Source organism: Carcharodon carcharias, chromosome 25 (genome assembly GCF_017639515.1).
Source record: "Carcharodon carcharias isolate sCarCar2 chromosome 25, sCarCar2.pri, whole genome shotgun sequence".
Classification (NCBI taxonomy): Eukaryota; Metazoa; Chordata; class Chondrichthyes; order Lamniformes; family Lamnidae; genus Carcharodon; species Carcharodon carcharias.
In genome coordinates, this window is record NC_054491.1 from 44,191,417 (window position 1) to 44,209,208 (window position 17,792).

The 17,792-nt window shown below is 42.5% G+C and overlaps 1 protein-coding gene across 7 annotated transcripts in view; it reads right to left on the reverse strand.

Moving 5' to 3' along the window:
• The window catches only part of LOC121269532 (rho GTPase-activating protein 32-like), a 524,870-nt gene that overhangs the window by 88,080 nt on the left and 418,998 nt on the right, over positions 1–17,792 (reverse strand). The window contains exon 1 of one of the 7 annotated variants that reach the window (XM_041174189.1): positions 8,238–8,422. The exons of the other annotated variants lie outside the window; for them this stretch is intronic. The gene's annotated coding sequence lies outside the window, so the exon portion shown is untranslated. Of the gene's footprint in view, positions 1–8,237; positions 8,423–17,792 lie in introns of those variants that run through there. 7 annotated transcript variants of the gene reach the window in all.

Sequence of the window (17,792 nt, forward strand, 5' to 3'; positions counted from 1 at the left end):
TTTACCATGGGCCAAAACTGGGAGAGGTGGAGATTACAGTAAGTGACACACAACTGAAGGCAATGCACATGGAGTTAAGGGGAATAAGCAGGAGATTTGAATGTATAAAAAAAGGATCTCCAAATGGTAGTGTCTCAAGGGCTGGTGCTTTGGCTTGACTGTTATCCTGTTTATCACACTGTAGTGGTGAAGTAAAGGCATGACAAGAAATGACGGATTTAACTTCACAGACCCTTTCTGGATGAAATCAGTCATCATTCCATTTAAAGTATGTACCTGGTTGCAAAGTAGAGAAGGTATACACCTCATTTCAATAAATTCTTCATTGAAGTCCACACAGTCCAACCTTTAATAGGTTCTAATACTACAGCTCATTGCACTGGTGAGGAGATAACTGAGGTAGTGTTCCAATTCCATTTATCAGAAAAAGACAATTAAGAAACCGAAAGTATGATGACTGTGCCCCAAATCATTTTTATGCCTCTATTTCACACTAAAAGGTCAAGCAGACAGAAAAGTACACAGATAGGATAAGAGGGAAGAGAGTGGGAATAATTGGATAACTTTTGAGTATTGCTGAAAAAAAGAGTCAAGCTGTTGAAGCTTTTCATCTTGCACTCATCAGGGCAGATGCAAGAATGCCAAATTTGAAAGGAATCAACAATTTCTACTGCATGAGGAAAAGGTGCTAATTAGTTGGCATTGGCCAAGGTGCTGCCATAGAGAATGCACCAGGGAGCTATTGTCCCCATATTTTTGTTTAATTCAAAAAAGGTGCAATGCCTGGACATGTTCCTTTTACCTACAGAGGACAACTGGATAGCTCTGAAGAAGGGTCATACAGACTCGAAACGTTAACTCTGTTTCTCTCTTCACAGATGCTGTCAGACCTGCTGGGTTTTTTCCAGCATTTTCTCTTTTTATTTCAGATTTCCAGCATCCGCAGTATTTTGCTTTTAACTGGATAGCTTAGGTTAAGAAAACAAAAACAGAATTACCTGGTTAGGAGTTAGTTATTAAGAGTTGTTAAGTTATTAAAGTTTAGTAAAAGGATTTTTGGACCAGTTAATACCACTGATCTAGTCAGCTGCAAGTGGTTTTGTAGAATTATTAAAGGAAGATTGATCCCAAAGACATTCAACATGTTAAAAACACAAGGGTATTTCTAAAGAGTTTGTGAAAAGTTTTGGATTCCTAGCCCAGGTCTCCAAATAACAATGCAAAGGTTCTTGTGGGGTTATCTAATGGGGCATTTTAAACCGTGCATACTTCCAGATACTTCCTCTTTCCAATTCACTTTTGTATGCATTGAGAAAGACAGTTTACTTAAAAAATGGCTAATTGCTTCATTATTTCACAATTCATAGATTTTTAATCTAAAAAAAACTATAGGTGGAATAAATGTCACTACTTCACCAAATACTACCTCAACAGTCACTCTCCCTCCTAGGTTTCCATTCCCTCTTCACCGCAACACCCTCTTCTGATGTTCCCAAATGTAGTTTCAATATTCACTTATTTTACAGGGACACAGTGTCTCTCTGACCATCAGCCTACAGTTCACAAGATCCATCTTCTCCAAATTCATAGAGAAACTTTACATCTGCCTGATAATTTTTGTTGACATGAAGAAATTCACAAGTTGTTATTTTCCTCACTATTCATAGTAGCTGAAAGAAAAAGTTGCTTTTCCACAGATTCTATCAATTCAAAAGGCAAGCCTCCTTAGTCATTCCTAGTTTGAGTTTGTCAAATTGAAACAAAAGATCCTTGTCTTGTCTTCAACCATTGTTACCAATTCAACTTTTCTTCAGTCAAATGACTAAAGTACAAGCTACAATATAAAAACTAACAAATGTCTTCTTATATATGGTAGTGTAGTGGCCCTTTTGGTACTAAACTTAAAACCTAAAGGTCGAGAGTTTAAATGCCACCATGGTAAATCTAAAGTTGAATTTAGTAAACCTGCTAATTTGTGAACGAGCATATTACTGTGTCAATGGCTGGGGGTTTCTTGGTCTTCCATGCCTGGAGTGACTTTTTCAAAATTTATATTATATATAATTCTTTGTTTCTACTGGAAGCGCACATCCACACATTACCTTGATATTGATGCCTATTGATGACATAAAAAAAATCATTCTGCACATGGATGGAGAAAAATTAGAAGGAACATTGGTGGTGATAGCTGAACAGCTGTAGAACCCACAGGGCTAACACTGGGAAGGGAGAGTTGGACAGGGAGGAGGTTGGCAAGATTAGAGCCAGTGAGTATGGTGGACAAGAAGGTCTGTGAGAGAGTTGGATGGGGTAGCTGCAGTTGCTGCTCGACAGGAGGCAGCAATGAGCAATGTTCCCTCTAATTTTTTTCTCATTTTGTTGTTCATTTGAATATGTGGGACCTTTCTTTTTTTTTTGTGTGGGTACCTTAAAGATGACAATTTGTGAGTCAGTTGCACTGTTTGTTCTGGGTTGCTGCATGGCCATGCAGACATGCAGCATATAGGGAACACTGGTAATGAATGACTTGATGGACCCTTTAGAGGATGCCAAGAGAGACAAAGGAAGAAGTTGTAGGTTTAGCTAAGAGGAAGTTAAGTTTGAGATGGTGGCAGGAAAGTAGAAAGGTTGAGTACTGAAGGATTGGAGGCTAGGGATTTGGGAGGGCCGAATTGCCAAGAAGAGAGAAATGAAAGGAAGCATGGTGACAGGAGAGAGGAGTCTAAGAGAGAGAAAGAGGAAAGTTCAAGAAAGAGTGAAAATAGATGTGATGGACTCAGGTCTGGAGCAGCAGCCAAAATGGACAAGGAATGAACACAGGAAAAGTGCAAGTTACAAAGGCCTAGTTAATTGGCCTGCAATTATTAAGATACATAAATTGTGGTAGCAAACAGGGAATAGAGGGGAGACAATAGAATGGGGTCCAGAGTTAAAATCAGAGGTCCCATGGTGGGATAAACTTGACATGAGGAGGATGGAGTCGACACAGATCATTTGACTACCTCTTGTCCAAGGTTCGGAGTAGCTAAGGTGGGCAAGTAAAATCAGAAAGCTATTTAATGGGTAGAGGATCGGAGGACACACTGGTAGAGGTATTCCATGGTAATGAAGATAGAGGTTTGCAGAATTACATCCAAACAATAACACAGCAGAGATACAGAAACCCTCCCTCCGCACCCCCCCTCCATATTCAAACGCAACATAACAGATACAGAATGCTCCCCTCAACCACTCCAACAGCCAAGTAACAGAGACACAGAACTTCTTACCCAAACAGTAAAATAAAAGAAACAGGAACCTCTATCCCCACCCAAACAGAAATGTAATATATATAGAACATCAAAATACCAATTTTACAAAGATACTGAACTCCCACACAAACAGCAATGTAACAGGGAAATGGAAACACCACTGCAACATAACGCACAAGGGAATCTCCCTTAAAAGGATGGCGGCACAATATGCACAGAATTTGAAGATACCAGTAGATCTAAGGGCAGGTCCTCTTCAATCACATTAGCAAGGACTGCTGAATGGCAGCAGATTAAACGGCACTGATCAAAGTCTAAGAATGATTTGCTGCAAGTTTTAATAACATTTTAAAAATTCAACTGTATTTTTTCAATTTAAAATATTGCTCCTGATCTACAATTCTGATTGAAGCTAAAGAATACAAAATCAAATATTCATGGCATGATCTAATGATTGACTGATGTGCAGTTTGATACTGAGATGACCATCCACTCGACCTGTAAATTAAAGAACAGTTTTTTCAAACCAAGATGATTAAAATGACCAAAGCTGAACACTGATGCTCAACAAGAGTACCTTACACTGGCTGGACCTGTTGTAGTTTGTATGGAATTTGTTTTCACATGAAACTTTCAGAGAAGGTTCAGCATTCCCTGACTCTTCTGAATCAGGAATGTTCCCTTCCCTGACTGACATCATCAAGGTGCCCTCTACCTAGTTCCTCTGAGTACACCTGAAGTGTAAAATATTAACCAAGTTATGCACATGAAATTGCAGCCCCGACAACCACCCTGCAGGGCTGAGCTGAGGGATGTTGCAATACCTGTTGCAGGGTTCTTCCCAGAACCACTCATTGCAAATCTTTGGTGCAGCTCAGCTTCAGAAACTCGGAATGCTGAACCTCATCTTTACTCGAGGATTGTTCAGATCAGAGTTTCAGAGTTCAGGAGGGATGAACAGGAGTCAATGGAGAGTGCACTCGGCCATAACATTCCTGCGACTGACCCCTATTGCAAAAACTTGAGCAGGGAAAACAGCAGCTGAAACAGATTGCCTGCTTTAGCTCCTATCTACTTGGTAGAAACAATACTGATGAGCCAACTGGGAGGTGCAGTCAGTTTAAATGCAGCTACACACATTCCAATCCACAGAACATGTTAAAGGGATAAAACATTAAGTTACAAAATTCCTTCAGGAATGAAGCACTGTAGATCTGTTCATGCCAGTTTTAGCAGCTGAGGGAATTGCTAGTTGTAAAACCCACGTTTGGGTTTAAAAATCTGAAGCAAATCACTCGGCACTTAACACAAATATGCAGGAACCTTCTCAACTCACCAGTATCTCAAAGACGTAATACAATTCTAGAGGAGAAAGATTACACTGAAGCTAATATGCTTTAATGTGCAACATCGTAAATTACTTTCATTACTACCACCATTAATAGCATTCTCCAATTCTGGATCAGCAGAATCCATCATCTAACTGCAGTGTAACCATATGATGATCCAACTATTGTACTGCAATATAATCTCACTGTTTAACAATTGTAAAATATAAATTATAACCATAGTGTAAGATAACTGTAGTATAATCTAACCCCACTGTAATTCTTTTGTAATCTGGATACTGTCCTGAGAAACTCCTGCAGCGATGTCCTAGGACTGAGATGATTGGCTTCCAATAACCTCAAACACTTCCCCTTGCTATAGGTATGACCAGTGGAGAGTTTTCCCCGATTCCCTTTACATCAATTTACTGGTGCTTCCTGATGCCAACACTCAGTGAAATGCTGCCTCGATGTCAAGAGCAGTCACTATCACTTCACCTCCGGAATTCAGCTATTTTGTTCATGCTTGGACTCTGGCTGTAATGAGGTCTAGAACCGAGTGGTCCTGGCAGAACCCAAACTGAGCATCAGTGAGCAATTTTTATTGAGCGAGTGCCACTTGATAGCATTGTTGATGACACCTTTCATTATTTGGCTGAAGGTAGAGAGTGAACTGATGGAACAATATTTGGGGGGGTTGGACTTGTCCTACCCTTTGTGGGCAGGACATACCAGGGCAACATTCCTTGTTGTCTGTTAGATGCCAGTACTCTAGCTGGGGATCTTCAATGTGCATCACCAAGATTAGTTCAATAGCACCTCTACTGACCAAGTTGGCTGAGTCCCAAAGGCTATAGCTACCAGACTTGATCTGTGACAGGTGGTTATATTGGCTGGGGGCAAAGCTAGTTTTCCAGCACAAGTCTTCAGCACTACAACTGGAATATTGTTGGGCCCATAGCCTTTGCTGTATCCAGTACGTTCAGCATTTTATTGAAAGCACATGGAGTGAATACAATTGGCTGAATGCTGTCTTCTGTGACAAATGGGATCTAAGGAGGAGGCACAGATGGATTATCCATCAGGCACTTCTGACTGATGATAGTTGCAAACACTTCAGCCTTCTGTTTTGCACTTGTGCGCTACAGTCTGCCATCACTGAGGATGGAATATTTTTGGAGCCTCCTACCATGAGTTGTTTAATCGTCTGCCTCCATTCAAAACGGGATATGGCAGGACTGCAAAGCTTTGATATGATCCACTGGTTGCAGGATCGTTGAGCTCTGTCTGCATCATGCTGATTTTCATGCATTGTATCTTTTCACTGGGTTGGTACCTCATTCAGATACCTTAGTTCTGCTCCTAGCATGTTCTCCTACACTTCTCATTGAACCAAGCTTTGTGACAAAGCCAGATTGCGGTGGGAATTCAATTTGTCTGCTTCTGTTCTGAATCAATCCCATTTAACACAGTGCCAAACAACACAATGGAGGTCATCCTCAGTGTGAAGACAGGACTTCATCTCAACAAGGACTGTGTGATGGTCACTCCCACCAGTACTGTCATGGACAGATGCATCTACAACAGGTAGACTGATCAGAGGGAGGTGAAAAGGTAATTCCCTCTTGTTGGTTCCCTTACCACTTGTTACAGATCAAGTCTGCTAGTTACACCCATCGGGGCTCAGCCAGCTCGGTTAGTAGAGGTGCTACTGAGTGAATCTTGATGGACATTGAAGATCCCCACCCAGAGTACATTCTGTGCCTTTTTTAACCTCAGTGCTTCTTCCAAGTGGTGTTCAACATGAGGAGTATCGATTTATCAACTGAGAGATGGTGGTAGATGGCAAACAGCAGGAGGTTTCGTTGCCCATGTTTATTCTAATGCCATGAAACTTCATGGGGTTCAAAGTCAATGTTGAAGACTCCAGAAATCACTCTTTGTTGGCTGTATATCACTACCACCACCTCTGTCTTACCAATGGGGCAGGAAATTCCCAGGGATGGTGATGGACGAATCTAGGATGTTGGGAATTCTGTCATTATGACAATGTCAAGTGCTTGATTAATCAGTGGGACAGCTCTCCCAATTTTGGCACATGTCCCCAGACGTTAGTGAGGAGGACTTTGCAGGGTCTTGCCTAGTTTTTATTTGAATTCAATGCCTTGATCAATGCTGGCGATCCGTCCGGTTTTATGCTTATTATACTTGCTCATAATAGTTTGGCACAACTGAGCATCTTGTTAATCAATTTCAGCGGGCAGTTGAGAGCCAACCACATTGGCTGTAGGTCTGGAGATATATAATAACTGAAAAAGGTTAGTAGCAAAAGAGAGAGAGAATGAGAGAGAGTGTGTGTTGGTGATTGTGGGGTGGGGAGGGGGGAGGTATGAGTAGTGGGGGGAGATGGGGAGAGTGGAAATGGAGAGGGTGGGGGAGAGAAAGAAACAGGGGAAGAAAGAGAAAGAAAGGGGGGGAGAGAAAGAGGAGGGGAAGAGGGAGAAAGAGGGGGAAAGAGGGGGAAAGAGGGGGAAAGAGGGGGCAGAGCGAGAGAATGTGGGCGAGCAGGGCAAAGCGAGAGAGTGTGGGCGAGCGGGGCAGAGCGAGAGTGGGCGAGCGGGGCAGAGAGAGGGTGGGTGAGCGGGGCAGAGAGAGGGTGGGTGAGCGGGGCAGACAGACAGGGGTGGGTGAATGGGGCAGACAGACAGGGGTGGGTGAATGGGGCAGAGCGAGAGGGTGGGTGAGCGGGGCAGAGAGAGAGAGTCAGCGAGTGGGGCAGAGAGAGAGAGAGAGAGTCGGTTAGCGGGGCAGAGAGAGAGAGAGAGAGAGAGTCGGCAAGCAGGGCAGAGTCAATGAGCAGGGGATAACTAGTCAGAAAATTATTTTACTTTTATGGCTATTTCATTTACAAATATTTGAGAATGTACAGTATTTCAGCTTGTGGCATATAATATTTAGTTCTTTTTCTGACAAGAAAGTCCTGTTCAGCTTTTACATAGGTTATAATAAGAAAATCTGATTTGCTTAAAACTGTTTCACTTAAAGATGAAACATTCAGCAATGCAACTACTAATGCTTTAATTCCAGAGTTAATCAACTGAATTGAAATTCCCCAGCTGCCGTGATGGAACCTGAACTGATATCTCCAGATCATTTAGTCCAGACTTCTGGATTACTAGTCTAGTAATATAATCACATTCCTATCATACCCCTTCAAATCTAACAATGCCATAACTGTATTAAAAGCTATTTACTGAAAGCTATTTACTGAACTGCATTATGTTCATATTGTAATCCAACTGTACTGTAGCTATCTTAACCAAACTGTGATTTAATTGTGTTGTAATCCAACTGCTATTAAAATCCATGTGCTTTAACTGTACTGTAAATCTACAATTGATGATTTTCATAGTTCAGATGAATAGTAGCACCAAGATTTCAGACAGCAAACTTCATACTTCGCTAAATTTCTGGCGGCAGCATTGATCATAATGGTACCAGAGATCATGTGGAGTGTAAAACACACTGGCAAGTGTGAGAATAGTGCTGATTTTAAATGGATTCACATTAAGAGCACACAATTTTCTGCTCTGTTGACAAGAGCAAATATTTAACAATCTAAATCACAATGCTTTATGAATACAAATGTGGTCCTTACCCTAGGCCCTGACTCTCAGGTGTCTATCCAAAATGGGTTTGAAGCTTGGCTTCGGACAGGATTATGTGCCTTTGTAAACAGTTCTGATTTGACTTCTTATTGCCTGGTCCTCTGCAACTCAGCAGTATCGCCGCAAAAATGTACCTTTGTCCTTTAACACATGGCTCCAGTGTAAGCTGCTTAATGTAAATCCTCCTCACTTCAAGCAGCCTGGTTCCCTTGCTCCACCCACTCCTTGCCCACTCAGGTGATTGCTTTGGAAGAGACAATCCCATTGGCTGATGGTTCACTATGCCACACCCTATTACTGATCTGTTTACTTTAAGCAGATATCTGGGGATTTACAGCAGCCAAAAGGGAAGTTTTGCATAACACCATTAATTAGTGATACTGCTCAAGGTGATGCCTGCAGCACCTGACAGTTCCTACTCAGGGTGGTTAGCTTCCAGTCTCTTGCACAGGGAAGTCTTCATTTCAGAAAGTTTTTTCACACTGACAATCTGATCACTGCAGTCTTGTCAGCACTACCTGCTTACATATACAAGCTAAACTATGCACCAGCCAGATCCCAAGAGTAATCACTGCTGCATAGTGCATAGAACCTGGTATATTTACCTATTGAGCCTTTCCCTCTAAAAAAACTGGTCAGGATCAATATAGCAAATCCGCTGCCTGTCAGAAGCAGAACTTCTAAGAAACAAAGAGAAACAGGACACATTAAATGTCTCAAGGAAACATTACTTCACAGTAATGGTGTTACCTTCACCAAGTCTGGGAGTGGGGGAGGGGCATGGGGGGAGGGTGATGTGGTCTCAGTCAAAAATGCTCCCAAGTGTGCTGAAGCAATCTCATGGTGCAGTCACACTGATGTATAGGCATGGTAGAAGGTCAGAGTTCCAGGCAGGCCTGCCTGCCGTGCGATGCCCAAAATTTCACAATACCACGAGCACAAAGCAGTGGGTTTCTGTTTTGAGAATGTGCTTTATAAAGAGGTCATGTTTTGAATTATGCATACAGATGATAGCTCTCCCCAAATCCAGGCCTTGAAAGAAAGCAGACCTGACTCTCCACTGTTTCAAATAGCAGCACAATAAGAGGTGCTATCTGTTTTGCTCGAAGCTCTAACCATCAGTACAATCATTTAAAAGAGTTATACAGAATTAGGACTATATCTAAAATTGTTTGGAGCATCACAACATTTAATAGTGAATTGGTTAACCATTTGAAAAGGAGGAATCTAGACACATTTAGGGAAATGAAATACACTTATAGCTTCAGTTGAGGAGCTCGCACTGTCTCAGATGAGATGGACCTGTCACCTCCTTCAATGTCAAATATGACTCAGTTGGTCGCACTCTGGCCTCCATGTCAGAAAGTTTTGGGTTCAAATTCTACCCCAGAAATTTAACCGCAAAATCCAGGCTGAAGGGAGGTGTCGTCTTTTGGATGAAATGGCTGTCCTCTCAGGTGGGGATAAAAAATCCCTTGGGAATATTTTGGAAAAAAGAGGTCCTGGACCAACATTTATCCCCCAAACAATATCACTAAAATAAATTATCTGGGCTTTTTTTGTTTGTGGGACCTTGCTTTGTTCAAATTGACTGCCAAATTGCCTTCCTTACAACAGTGACTATACTTCAAAAGTAGTTTACTGCCTGTGAAGTTTTGCTGTATGGTTGTGAAAGGTACTACATAAATGCAAACCTTTCTTTCCTTCTTCCCCCGCGTTTTAATTTCCATAGCCTTCTGGTATCACTGAGGCTGACAGTGAGAAGCTGAATTTTGATGTTATTGATATAATCAATTTCATAACAAAAATCAAATTAGAAGTGAACAGTCAGCTCCTGTCTACAGCTATTGTAACCAGATTGTTTTTTTAACTCTCCCTGACACAAGGGGAGACGGTGGCATAGTGGCATTGGATTTCTAGTCCAGTGACAGAGACCCAGAGTAATGCTCTGGGGACCTGGGTTCAAATTCCACTTCAGCAGATGGCGGAATTTGAATTCAATAAAAATCTGGAATACAGAGTCTAATGATGACCACAAAATCATTGTTGATTGTTGTAAAAATCCATCTGGTTCACCAATGTCCACTGTCCTTACCTGGTCTGGCCAAATGAGACTCCACAGCGCACCACCATCTTCTCAAGGGCAATTGGAGATGGCCTGGCCAGCGAGGCTTACATCCGATGAATAAAGAAAAAAGCCTATTTTTGAAGGGCTGGGGATTTATTTTTAGGTATGTATGAGAGTTTTTTAAAATCTCTCACAGGCAGTAAATTTTAATTTTTAAGAAGCTGGGGATTTAAATAACTTCACCGCTTGACAGTTTTACAGACGTTCATTGTCCTTCAAGAGCATTTATGTTTACTCTAAAATTTCGTAATTCCCACACCATGGGTTAAGGAGCTTGCTAGTGAAAATGGGGCGCTTGAATTCAGCACCGAGTTCAAATGGCTCTGCTAAGTTCAGGTTTCCCTTGTGTAACACACCCAGCCTCCTTTCATTTACTGGCAAAAATGGGCTCTGTTGGAAATGGAGATGGGACTTGTCAATCCTTGTCCCGCTCACCATTTTTAAAGGTTTGTGGAGTTTCTGCAGCTCCCTGAAAATCGGGCCTTTGTCTCACAATCTCAAGTACTCAATCTAAATCTTTTCATGCTTTGCAGTCCTTGATCTCTTTTACTCTTTTCACCTTGGTGCCATCCTGCCCCAGGTTTCTTGATAAATATTAGGTTATAATTGAAACTATTTCTCCAAAATGGTCTATTGCCAAAGCTGGGGGAGGAACTGTAGCTGCCATATTAGTTCTTTGCCACATGGGATGAATAAATTGGTATATAGGGCCTCATTGAGAAAATATGTCAGAAAATTTGAAATGAGACAGCAGGGAGAGCAGGAATCTAAAACACATTCTAAACATGAAACTCCAAGGCCCCTCCAGCTGCCTGCACAGACCTCAGTAAATCAATTTAAATATTAAAAGAGCTCATTCTGAGACTGGGCCTTTGTAGCAGGCAGAGTTCACTTGACAAAACTTGGATTTTTTTTTACAAAGATTATGCTGCAACTGGAAACAAAGTCAGGAACAAGTGTAAAATATTTATACATAACTGAATTCAATGTGTGACCATTATTCTAATTGGTAGAGTTTGGAAATCTTGAACCAAAATGATTTTTTAAAATGATAAAGTATATCAATTTGTAAATTGATGGTGAGACTGCCATTTTTATAAGATGCAGGCAGAAGAGCTCCCTCATGTCTATAATCCAGAATTTAGGGAGAAGAGTAGCGTAGTGGTAATATCACTGGACTAGTAACCCAGAGGTCCAGGCTAATGCTCTGTTGGCATAGGTTCGAATCCCACCATGGTAGCTGGTGGAACTTAAATTCAATTAATAAATCTGGAACATAAAGTTAATCTTGGTAATAGTGACCATGAAAAAAACCATCTGGTTCACTAATGTACTTTAGGGAAGGAAATCTGCCATCCTTACCTGGTCTGGCCTACATGTGACTCCGTAACCACCAGCAATGTGGTTGACTCTTAAATGCTCTCTGAAATGGCCTACAAAGACCACAAGCAGGAATGAAACTGGACAATTCACTTGGCATTGACCGAGGTACTGTAAACAACAATGGAAAACCCAGCCCTGTCAACCCTGCAAAGTCCGCCTTACTAACATCTGGGGACTAGTGCCAAAATTGGGACAGCTGTCTCACAGATTAGTCAAGCAACAGCCTACATAGTCTTACTCACTGAATTATATCTTACAGGAAATGTTCCAGACTCAACCATCACCATCAATGGGTATGACGGTGGGACAGGGCATATCCACTAGAGGCAGCAGTGCACTCAGTCAGCATGGAGTTGCGTTGGAAGTTCTCAATATCAACTCTGGAATGGCAAGGAAACCTCCTGCTAGTTACAACCTATCCAACCCACACCCCATTTCACTGCCTCAGCTGATGAATCAGTGCTCCTCCATATTGAATACCACTTTGAGGAAACACTGAGGGCCGATAGGACACAGAATGTACTCTGGGTGGGGACTTCAATCTCCATCACCAAGGGTGGCTTGGTAGCACCACTACTGAACGAGCTGGCCAAACCCTAAAGGACGTAGCTGCTAGACTGGGTCTAAAGCAGGTGGTGAGGGAATCAACCAGAGGGAAAAACCTACTTAACCTCATCCTCACCAATGTCACAGATGCATTAGTCCATGACAGTATCGGTAGGAGTGACCTCTGCACAGTCCTTTTGGAGACAAAGTCCCATCTTCACATTGAGGATACTCTCCATTGTGTTGTGAGGTACTACTGCCAGGCTAAATGATTTCAAACAGATCTACAATTCAAAACTGTGCATCCATGAGGTGCTCTGGGCCATCAGCAGCATCTGAATTCTATACAACCACAATCTGTAGCCTCATGGCTCAGCATACCCCGCCACTCTACCATTACCATCAAGCTGGGGGGTCAATACTGGTTCAATGAAGAGGGCAGGAGGACATGCCAGGAGCAGCACCAGACACACCTAAAAATAAGCTGTCAACTTGGTGAAATTACAACTACTTGCATGCCAAACAGCAAAAGCAGCATGCGGTTGACAGAGCTAATTGATCCCACAACCAGTGGATCAGATCTAAGCTCTGATGTCCTTCCCCATCCAGTTGTGATTTGTGGTAGACAATTAGACAACTAACTGGAGGAGGCGGCTCTACAAATACCCACATCCTCAAAGATGGGGGAGCCAGCACAAGACAAGGTTGAAGCATTTACAACAATCTTCAGCCAGAAGTACCGACTGGATGATCCATTGCGTCCTCCCGCAGAATCAAAGATACCTGTCTTCAGCCAATTCAATTCACACCACATGATAGAGAAACAGATGAATGCACTGGATACTGCAACATTCTTGCATTCCAGTAAGAGCTGATCTCCAGAACTAGCTGTACCCTTAGCCAAGCTGTTCCAGTATAGCTACAACACTGTCATCTACCCTGCAATGTGGATATATGCTGTCCAAAAAACTAAGACAAATCCAACCTGCCCAATTACTGACCTATCAATCTACTCTCAATCATCAGCACAGTGATGGAAGGTGTCGTCAATATTGCTTTCAAGTAACACTTACTCAACCTGCTCAATGATGCTCAGCTGGGTTCCACCAGAGCCACTCAGTTCCTGACCTCATTACAGCCTTGATCCAAACATGGAAAAATGAGCTGAACTCAAGAGGTGAGGTGAGAGTGACTGACTTTGACATCAAGGCAGCATTTGACCAATTGTGGCATCAAGGAGCCCTAGCAAAACTGCAGTCAATGGGAATCAGGGTGAAAACTCTCCACTAGTTGGAGTCATACCTGGCACAAAGGGAAATGGTCGTGGTTGTTGGAGGCCAAGAATCCCTGTCCCAGGACATCGCTGCAGGAGTTCTTCAGGGTACTGTTCTCAGCCCAACCATCTTCAGCTACTTTATCAATGACCTTCCTTCCATATAAGATCAGAAGTTTGCTGATGATTGCACATGTTCAGCACCATTCACAACTCCTCAGATACTAAACTAGTCTGTTCCCATATGCAGCAAGACCTGGACAACATTCAAGCTTGGGTTGATATGTGGCAAGTAACATATCTGCCACACAAGTGCCAGGCAATGGCCATCTCCAACAAGAGAGAATAAACCATCTCCCCATGACATTCAATAGCATTACCATTGTTGAATCCCCTATCAAATCCTGGGGGTTGCCACTGACCAGGTACTGAACTGGACGAGCCATAAAAATACTATGGCTACAAGGTCAGGTCGTAGACTGGGAATTCTGCAGAGACTAATTCACCTCCTGACTCCCCAAAGCCTGTCCACCATCTACAAGGCACAAGTCAGGGGTATGATGGAATACTCTCCACTTGCCTTGATGAATGCAGCTTCAACAATACTCAAGAAGAGTCATGGAGGTCTACAGCACAGAAAAAGGCCCTTCGGCCCACCAAGTCTGCGCCGGTCAAACAAGTAACGAACTATTCTAATCCCATTTTCCAGCACTAGGCCCACAGCCTTGTATGCCATAGCATCGCAAGTGCACATCCAAATACTTCTCAAATGTTATGAGGGTTTCTGACTTTACCACCCTTTCAGGCAGTGAGGTCCAGATTCCCACCATCCTCTGGGTGAAAAAATTCCTCACATCCCCTCTAAACCTCCCGCCCCTTACCTTAAATCTAGGCCCCCTGGTTGTTGATCCCTCCACCAAGGGGATAAGTTCCTTCCTGTCTACCCTATCTATGCCCCTCATAATTTTATACACCTCAATCATGTCCCCCCTCAATCTCCTCTGCTCCATGGGAAAATAACCCCAGTCTATCCAATCTCTCTTCATAACTAAAACTCTCCAGTCCAGGCAACATCCTGGTAAATATCCTCTGCACCCTCTCTAGTGCAATCACATCCTTCCTATAATGCGGATTCCAGAACTGCACGCAATACTCCAGCTGTGGCCTAACCAACATTTTATACAGTTCCAGCATAACCTCCCTGCTCTTATATTCTATACTTCAGCTAATAAAGGAAAGTATCCCATATGCCTTCTTAACCACCTTATCTACCAGTCCCGCTACCTTAAGGGGCCGGTGGACATGCACACCAAGGTCCCTCTGATCCTCGGTACTTCCCAGGGTCCTATCAGTCATCGTGGATTCCCGTGCCTTGTTTGTCCTGCCCAAGTGTATCACCTCACACTAATCCGGATTAAATTCCATTTGCCATTGATCGCCCCATCTGACCAGCCTGTCTATATCCTCCTGTAATCTAAGGCTATCCTCTCATTATTTACCACCAATTTTCGTGTCATCTACGAACTTACTGATCAGCCCTCCGACATTCAAATTTAAATCATTTATATATACCACAAGCGGCAAGGGAACCAACATCGATCCCTGTAGAATCCCACTGGACACAGGCATCCAGTCACAAAAACACCCCTCGACCATCACCCTCTGCTTCCTGCCACTCAGCCAATTCTGGATCCAATTTGTCAAATTGCCTTAGATCTCATGGGCTCTTACCTTCATTATCAGTCTCCCATGCAGGACATAATCAAAAGCCTTGCTGAAGTCCAAGTAGACTATATCAAACTGCATTGCCTTCGTCTACATACCTGGTCACCTTTTCGAACCATTCACCAAATTGGTAAGACATAAACTCCCTTTAATAAAACCATGCTGACTGTCCTTGGTTAATCCCTGCCTCTCCAAGTGTATATTAATTCTGTCCCTCAGAATTGCTTGCAATAGTTTCCCTGCCATTGAGGTTAGACTGACTGGCCTGTAGTTCCCTGGTTTATCCCTTCCTCCCTACTTGAAAAACGGTACCACACTGGCTGTCCAGCAGTCCTCTGGTACCTCCCCTGTGGCGAGAGAGGTATTGAAAACTATTGTCAGCACCCCTGCTATCTCATCCCTTGCCTCACTCAACAGCCTGGGATACATTTCATCTGGGCCTGAGATTTTTCTACTTTTAAGCCTACCAGACCACTTAGAACCTGCTACCTTTCTATGCTAATTTCTTTAATTATATCACAGTCCTTCTATCTGATTTCTATACCTGCGTCGTCCCTCTCACGTGAACACCGACACAAAGTATTCATTTAGAACACTACCTACATCTTCCGGCTCCACACACAAATTACCACTATGGTCCTTATTGTGCCCTACTCTTTCCCTAGTTATCCTCTTACTCTTAATGTACTTAGAAAATAACTTTGGATTTTCCTTTATTTTACCTGCCATTCTATATTCTAAATCATTCTTTAAACTTAGTGTGTGTGTATATGTAAGATATGTTCTTCCTTTATATGGGCATTTTGACTTTAAATTGCTCCCACTGGTTTAACTTACATTTAAAGAAACCTCTTGTTCGTTTCTGCATTGATAAAGAGTTGGGTTTATTGAGTCAATAGTGGTATTTCTCATGCCCCCTTTTTGCTCTCCTAATTTCCTTTTTATGTTCCCCCCTACACATTCTGTACTCCTCTAGGGCTTCTGCTGTTTTGAACCCACAGTATCTGCCATAAACTTCCCTTTTTTTCTTTATCCAATCCTGTATAGCCCTTGACATCTTGGGCCAGTGGAACACTAATGGAATTCAAACTAGGAATGTCCAGATCTGATTCCCAATTTGTGCAAAGATGGCTCATCTTATCCTGGGAAGGAAAGACTGTATTCAACACAGCAACTGGAAGTTTGGGAAAGATAAATTGACGAGGGCTCCTGCTCCTAATTACAATCTCAATATTACTGGAAAGTGCACATTAACAGTGGGGTTCAACTGCCATGCTCCCATGGTCACCTGATGGCACTCTCTGTTTCAGCTTAACCATAAAGAATGACCACTTGAGATGTGTAACAAAGGTAGCCAAGGCATTCGGCTCCACTGGGTGTCTGTACCTCTAGTGGAGCAAGAGGAAGAAAATGGAACAAAACTGGCAAAAGAAAATGTACCAAACTCAGGAACAAACAAAATCCCTTTAAAGTTTTTCTGATTTCTTTCATACACACCTCTGCTCTATCTCAGCTGTGCGCTGTAGAACTGGCAGGTGCTTATAAAACAGGATGCCAGGAATGGATTCATTATACAATCAGCAATAACTCAGTCTGACTCACAAGTATGAGGAAACTGTGCAGACCAGCTCTCAGTACTGGAGAGGGCAGAAAGCAGCCACCCAGAAACCCAGCGACCCTCCTCACGCCAGATAATTCTGGCTGATCTTATAGTCCAGCAGTTCTTCACTCACAGTCATGGCAACTTTACCAGCACAAAAAAAAACAACCTGCAACTTTGCTGAAGGGTCTTAGGTCCCATTTGATAACATTGATCCAGATACTGCGCAATATTAATCTCAATAGCCACTCATAACACAAGTATTCATAGCACTTGGATGACTCATTATCTATCATTACAAATGAGTAAATCATACTTTAAACTCTGTGTGTGTGTGTGTGTGTGCATATGTATTAAGATATGCTCCTCCTTTATATGGGCATTTTGACTTTAAATTGCTCCCACTGGTTTAACTTATATTTAAATAAACCTCTTGTTTGTTCCTGCATTGATAAAGAGTTGGGTTTATTGAGTCAATAGTGGTATTTCTTCTGATGTTCACCAACAAAGTAGTTTTAGGCAGAAAGACATTGTTCTGTCTACTGTCCTCCTGCCACCAGTTTCTTTCCTGTGATTTTTAAACGAATATTAACAATCCCTATTTCAAACAACATTCCATCCAGTTCCTTGTTAAGCACAGCCACTAATTCCTGATCCAACGCCCCCACTACTGATTATAGAATGATACAATGGTTATAGCACAGGAGGCAGCCATTGGCCCCATCATGTTTGTGCTGGTTCTCTGAAGGAACAAGTCACCTCGTGCCACTCTCCTGCTTTCTCCCCATAGCCCTGCAAATTTTTCCTTTTCAGATAATGACTCAATTCTCTTTTGAAGGCCTCAATTGACCTTGTCTCCACTACACTCTCAGGCAGCTCATTCCACATCC